This window comes from Perca flavescens, chromosome 10 (genome assembly GCF_004354835.1).
Source record: "Perca flavescens isolate YP-PL-M2 chromosome 10, PFLA_1.0, whole genome shotgun sequence".
NCBI lineage: Eukaryota > Metazoa > Chordata > Actinopteri > Perciformes > Percidae > Perca > Perca flavescens.
The window spans coordinates 21,433,347-21,440,899 of NC_041340.1; positions in this window are offsets into that span (position 1 = coordinate 21,433,347).

A 7,553-nucleotide genomic window follows, 5' to 3' on the forward strand; every position below is an offset into this window, starting at 1 on the left:
CAGTTGTATTTCTTTCAAAGTTGGATTTCCTGCTGTCTAGACCACTTTAGTCTTGGTTTTTATTCGAATGCAGCCTGGTAGGCTTGTAAAAGCCTATTGGTTAGGGCTTTTAAGAGAGCCTTTCATTTGTTTCTCCTGAATGTTTAATGCTACGAGGCCCAGTGGTGGGAGGAAGGAAGACTTAGAAATGTGAGGGGATGAATACTAAAGTGTGGCACATGTAGCAGCAGCCAGTCAACTTTTATCATGTAGAGGTGCATTAAAATACATTACTGCCGTTCTGCTTCAGAGTACCTCTGAGATAAATGGACCAGAGAGATGAGGGGAAAGTAATCACACTAACCTGATGCTTTTCAGCATTTTCCATCTTTGCCCACTGTGGGGAAAACCATCCAACTCTCAAACATTCAGTGTGCAAGAATCCTAAAGCAAAGGTAAACTTGTGATTAGGAATGTGTGTCATTTTTCGCATAATCTGGACCAAGCATTGTATTCACATTGCACAGTGCAGACAAACAACATTAATTACTCTGCCCAGACCGTACACGCCTTCTGTGCCAAACCACAAGAGGATAAAGAGGGTGGGGGAACAAGGACCATTGGCCTGGTGCAAAAACACCAGCTTTAAGAAGACTTTAGTTTACAGCAAAACAAGTCTGGTTTTCTTGTACATGCTATTGTTATTGTCATTTGGCTTTTATAAGCTGGAGTGAAAAACTGCTTGTGTGAAAAAACAAGGATTTAAAACTGTTGGATGTGTTTCTTCTCTTGGCAGTTGGCCTGTTGATGGTAATAGACTGATCTAGCTATAGTTGGCTGCCTGGTTGTGATTTGTACAGCAAGGCAAGTGATTTGGAACAAATTGTACCATGCGGCTGAGAGTATAGAAATTGTAGCGTTATTCTGGCCGCTTAAAGCAGCTCCGCTCCATGTGTAAGAAAAAATATCTTGGCTGTTGAACAAACATTTTCCTGCCCGTGTGCACTTACACACATTCACACACACGCAGGTGCACGTTCACACACACACACACACACCATTAAACCAATCTTGGCTAGTAAAGATATGCGACATACAGCACAGTTTGGTAAATGTCTGTCTCTGCAGCTTAGCGAGAAAGAGAACACTGTGTGAATGTGTGTTTACATCTTAACTCCAATGCTGTGAACTTCATTTCACAGCGGCCAGATGGATGCGTGCGCAGAGATGAAAATACACATAGCTAAAAGGACTCTTGCCACTCTAATCAGGTCTAACTCAGTTCGGGTTTTGTATGGGGAGGGGGGAGTTCAATTAAAAGGTTTTGGAAACTCAACAGTCATTGAAAAGCTGGGCCAACATGTCTACTCAAGACATAAAAACACAATTTCTCCAACCAACAGATTACAAGCTAAATCAATGGTTTCCAATCAATCACGGATACACACAGAAGAACAAACAAGAGTATGGCACACACAAATCCAAAGTGGCTCTTTTAGGCTGTACATCTGTAAAGCAAAAGAAGAAAAAAAGCTGAACATTTGTTTGTTTGTTTAAATACCTCAATTATGTAAGACTGTGCAGTCACAATGTTTTAAAAGTCCAGACAGATGTAGAACAACTAAACTTTGGTCCCACATCCAATCTGAAAGGAGTTCTGTATGGTATGTGTGTGTGTGTGTGTGTGTGTGTGTGTGTGTGTGCATGTGGAGGGGGAGTGGCCATGACTGGACCGGCAGACAGACAAACAGAGAGTGCGCCTCGACTTTAACAGCGCCTGTGTAATTATGGTCAACCACACTCCCCACCACCACCTTTATTTATAGGGTTGCAAACACACTGGGGCTTCAGAGTGCTTCTCCCTGCGCATTCCAGCACATTGGGACTTTTTGGAGGGGGGTGTAAACAAATAATATTTTAAGTAACGTTTAAGAGGATTGGGATAGTGTGCATGTTTGTGTCAATGTGTGTTCTCAAATCTAAATGTATTTGGGATTTCAAAGATTCCACAGTATGTCAAGGAAAAACTTGGCTTTCACCTGATGTCAACACCGAAAGATATGTTCAGTGGTTATCACAAGAGTGCCTCTGTATGTTCCTCGGCTTTGGGGATAACTTTGAGATGGAGAGAAACTAATGCTAACTAATTCGGACAGAACTCATCAAAGAAACATGCAGTTGAGGTTTGTTTAGAATCAATGGGGTGGGATGGCCTCTGGCCACAAAGGAGAGTGGGCACATTCGCCTTTAGGCATGAGCCACGGTAGCCCAAGCCAGCCATCACCTCGGGGATGCGGCAGAGCGGAAGTGAACAGACATGCGAGTTAACATGAAGAGAAAGGAGGAAACACATGGATGTGAACTGGTAGCTGGCTATTTTTTCATTGGTCGACTGAGAGCATTTCCAGCTCCCCCTCTCTTTCGCTTTGTGCCAGTCGAGCACATGTGCTCCACAACTGAAGGAAATGTAAAATGTTCAGGATATCCTGTTGTAATGAAACTCCAGGTTGAATGAAAGAGAACAAGGTGGGTGTAGGAGGGGTTGCTCATGTGTAATGCCTGTTGGTGGACACCGAGTGGTGACGAGGCTGAGGGCCGCCTAGGAGCATATGAGCAGGTCCTGCAAACTCTGTGTGTGTGTGTGTGTGTGTGTGTGTGTGTGTGTGTGTGTGTGTGTGTGTGTGTGTGTGTGTGTGTGTGTGTGTGTGGTGGGCAGGGGGCTCATTGAGTGCAGGTGCGCTGTGAGAGACTGAGATGGGGGTGGGGTTATAAGATGTGAATAGGGAAAATTAGGGGTTTGATGAAAACCAAGGACATCTGTGATTATGGTGTATGTGTGTGATCATGCATGCCTGGCACATGCTTGGCTGTAGCAACCTCAGATGTTCGATCTATCTATCTATCTATCTATCTATCTATCTATCTATCTATCTATCTATCTATCATCAACTTGTCTGGGAGCAGTTGGGTTCTTCATAATCAAGCAAAGTAGGAATTATTTATCCTAAAAGCAGCTCGTATCTAGAGGGGAGTGAAAGAGAAGGTCATGAATAAATCACTTAGTATCAGTTCACTCTCCTCAGCGAGGCTAAAACCTCAAAGCCTTAGCTGGTGGCATCTCACCTTGGCCAATGAGCTGGATAATTGATGGAACTTGAATTTGATTTCATGTAATATCAAAACTCAAACGCTCAAACGCTCCCCTTCCCAAGCCCTCTGAGGACCAGCGCTTTCATTCTTGCACTGGTGTAATTTTCTCTGTAATGCACTGACAAAGCAGCTGACCCAGCTGTAACAAACGCTTCTCTGGATTTATACCTTGTGTGTCTTGCGTGTCTCTGCTGCACAATGCTTACTCGGCTTTGTGCGGCAAATGCATAAAAAGCATACACTTATTCTCTATAGAACCCAGATGGCTGACAAATAGGGAATCATACAAGCCACAGATAAACAGAAGAGAGAAAGAGAGGGAAGCCACTCACAATAACAAGCGGTGTGTCTTAAGCCTTTTCCTAACGGTTGTGTTTACCCTCGCTCAGTCCTCCAGGGGTAATTTGGGAAGAGGAAGAGAGACAGAAAGTTAGACAGAGCACAGAGAGACCAAAACTAGCAAATAACTGTCAGGAGGCAGCCTGTCTCCTTCAATGTTAGGTGTTTGTGCTGACAAACACACAAAAGCAAGTACACAGTGGCACACTTATACATCACTGCACGCACATACAATACTTTTTTTTACTTTCTCTATGTCTCTTTCCAGACATGCAAACTCTCAGAACTAATGCTGAGCTTTAATACAGCACATGAGCATGAGGACTGGCTTTGTAGTCGTCGTTTGGCAAAGAGCCGTTAACAATGCACCTTCAAACTTAAGCATCAGTGACAATATCTCACTCCCATCCATCACTCACTGTTGGCTCGCAGAACTGAGAACAGATTCCCACCCTCTCCCACTGTGGCCTGCTCTTAACCAGCAGGAGGATGAGAAAATACCCAGACCAGGGTCAGCGGTTGGGTCAAGCCTCTGCCGGCAACTTGGTCCTATCGGTGTGTGAGCGAGTCAAGGTGACATGGAAGGGGGGCTTGGGGTTTATTCCTCGTTTCCACAGAAAGACATGGAGCCCAGGGTCAATATTGACCATCAACCATCCGTGAGCTTGGCTGGACATCGCTTGACTTTTCAGACTTCAGTTCATTCTAGTTTAACAGGGGGGAGGGAAAGTCAGGGGAGGGGACTCCAGCAGGGTAGTGAACCAGGCTTAACAGCTCATGCGCACGCATGCACACACACACACACACACACACACACACACACACACACACACACACACACACACACACACACACAATCACTTGCACAAACACTCATACATGCACAGTCTCCAGTCTCAATCTGCCATCTGGAGAAGACAGGCAGGTATGAGGAGGCTTCCCGGTGAACTGTGTGGGAGTTGCAGCGGTTTGGGCAGAGAGACAGAAAAGGTGACAGAGAGAGGGAGAGAAAGTGAGAGGGAAAAAGAGAGAGTGGGGGGGCAGTGAAATGTAAAATGGGATTATAACAGCATCGCTGAGGCCTCTTATATTTGTTTTAACTGGACACGGTCAAACCATCTTGGCTGCCCGTTTGTCTTGTAGAGCGCCTTTCAGGCCTGTCATGGCAGGCCCCTCTCCCACCTTTCCTGCACGCACACACGCACGCACACACACACGCACAATATTGCAATCACAATACTTTTACCACAGTGTTGTAGTCAAAGCTCAAACCTCTGAGATATGGCTCATAATGCTCTCCTTTCACTGACAAAAAGACAGAAGGAGCAGTTCCGGGCCAACAACAATACTACATAAAAACACTAAAGACACCACCTCAAACCAACGGCACTCAGGGGGAACTATGCTATGGCTGTAGTGGGATATAACAGACCAGATTAAGGCTTTACTTTAAACATGAACATTGTCTAAGCAGACTCAGGGATTCAAAATAAAAACGGACACGCCGACTGGACATCCGCAGCTCTGATCTGTGGGTTTTTCAAAATAGTTGTTGCATCTCAGACTAAACAAGTGGTCTGCCTGCAGCCCCCGTGGGAATCTGCTCACAACACATGACAGGGCACAGATGAAACACATAAAGATGAAACAGATGTTACCAGATTTGTCATTCAAGAACATTTTGGTAGTTGTTAAGGGGACCAGAATATCCAGTGCCAAGCCTGTTCCCACTACATGATAAACTCCTGTCAATGCCCTCGTGTCCTGTTCATCGCTTCACACCATTTATAAAAGTTGTGTGTGAAGAAAAACAGAAAAAAAAATAGAGAGATGAGAGTGGGCAAAGAAGGAGGGAGAGTAAGTGGTTGATGGAGGAAGAAGAGTTGTGATCATCTTGGAGACACTGCTCCTTTGTTCTGTGGCATTGATCTGCTTTTTTCCCATTCCCCTGCTCGTTCTTTTGATCCGCTGTTGGATCATCCTCTTGATGATTCACTAACAGCAAAAGAAATTAAATACATTGGATTGACGACCCACCATCCCCCCCCTCTCTTCACCACCACTACCTCCCTCCTCATCCCCCCCCCCCGGGGCCCCCATTTCTTCAATAGATAAGCAGCGGATCCGTTCTTTATCGCTTCACTCTCCATCTCTTTCCCGTTCCCCTTCTTTTCTGTTTTTTCCTCTGCGCTGTGTTTAATCCCAGCCTTGCGGTGGATGTATGTCAGAGATGTAATTCCATTGTTTAACATGCTCCTCTGAGCCTCCACCCCACCCCAAACTCAGTCACTCCCGGGGCCACATGCATATTCATCAGCTATCAAAAACAAAAGGCAGATCACACTGTTTGTCATGTACGGCAACCAGCGCTATTCAATTCTCTCCCTCCTTTGCTGCTTCTAGCAGATTAGTGCATGTTGAACATATCTCAGACACACAAATCCTAAGTACTAACATATAGACATTCAATCAGAGAAAGGGTCTGTAGCTTTCTTAACATGCAGGCAAAAGCTTCTTATACTTTCTCTTATGTGCAGATATTGGGAAGTCTGGGGATAGTGTGGCACGCAGTGATAGTTGGAGGCAGTAGACAACAAAAGCAGAAGAAGATATTAAGAGCAATGTAGGAAAAAGGGGTCAGTTATGCAAAGGGACGTGCATGGCTCTGTAAGACTGTAGGCCATTCATCAGGCAGTATTGCACAGTCTGAGCCAGAGTGAGAGTCGGTCCCCAGGTCTTGCTACAGTCTGCTGGGTGATGTCCAGGATGCACCGGCGCACAGCTTCAAGTTCCAGGCTCCAGGGCCAGACAGATGTAAACACAGCCTGACCGCACACAGAGGCGCAGTGCCAGCCTGCCCTCACCTCGCACATAAACAGCCAAGGAGGCCACACTGTGGGCCAGGGGACAGACAGCGCTGAACTTGGCTGGAGGGATTGGAAGAGAGAGAGAGGGGGATGGAGCAGGGAAGGCAAGGATTCTATGTTTGTTAGAGCATTTCTAAGAGAAAAAAAACTGTAGCATCTAGGATTACTTGCCTTAACATTGTATATATTCTATTGTTATTATTTGCACTTCCTAATTGCGGTTCATGCCACCAGCGGTGTGTGCATTCGGGTGGATCTGCTTAGATATTTTCTCCAACGACCTGTTGTGACAGATGCGCTGGGCTCCTCAGCGTCTGTTTGATTTATGCGTCAGGACAAATATGGGTCAAAATGAAACATCCAACACATTGGCTTCTTATTGCTTATTCTTCTCTCTTCTTTTTCATTCCCTTTACACTTTCTTCTTTTCAAAGCTCGGCTCAGCGGGACTGTGTCTCTGCTGCACCACAGCCAGGTCGTGTGTGTGTGTATACGTGTGTGTGTACGTTCGTGTGATGAGACGTGACAAGCGCCTTCATCCTCCCCTCAGATGCCGCATTCCACAACGCTCCGCCACTCGCTCTGTGTGGCGTGCTTTTCATCTTTCCCCTACCCGTTCTTTCCCTATTCTACTTCTCCTCTTCTCCCCTCTCCTTGCTCTTCTCCTCGCTCTCACAGGTGTAAGAAAGGCACATGGAGGAATGAAAGGGACAAGATTCTAATTAGAGGAGGAGGCTGAGACAAAAGCAGGGGGATAACGAAGGGAAGCAACGATAACACATGTAAAACACAAAGCCTTAATCTTAGAGAGCGTTTGAGATCTCTCATTTCTTTCCCTCTACAGTGAAGCGAGACAGGGGGGTTGTGTGTATGGGAACACCAGGGGATAGGATGTGATTATGAGCACAGAGCTGACAGACAGAGAGATTGGCGTGTGTGTCTGCGGATATGTGTGTATATCCCCACAGGGCCTTTGGTTCCCTTTCTTCATAGGGACCAACTTAAAAAAAACAGCCATGTAAAAACATGCAGGCAGTCGTACTTGTAGCATTGTTTACTTATTTGGAGAAAAGTGCAACAAAGTACCAATTTATTTAAGTCACTACATCTTAATTCAACACCTGTGAAGAAGTTGCATGCACAAGTTAAGTTACTCTGCTTTATCTACTATAGGTACTTTACTCTCCATCCTTCCCTCCAGCTTTTCTCACTTTGCAT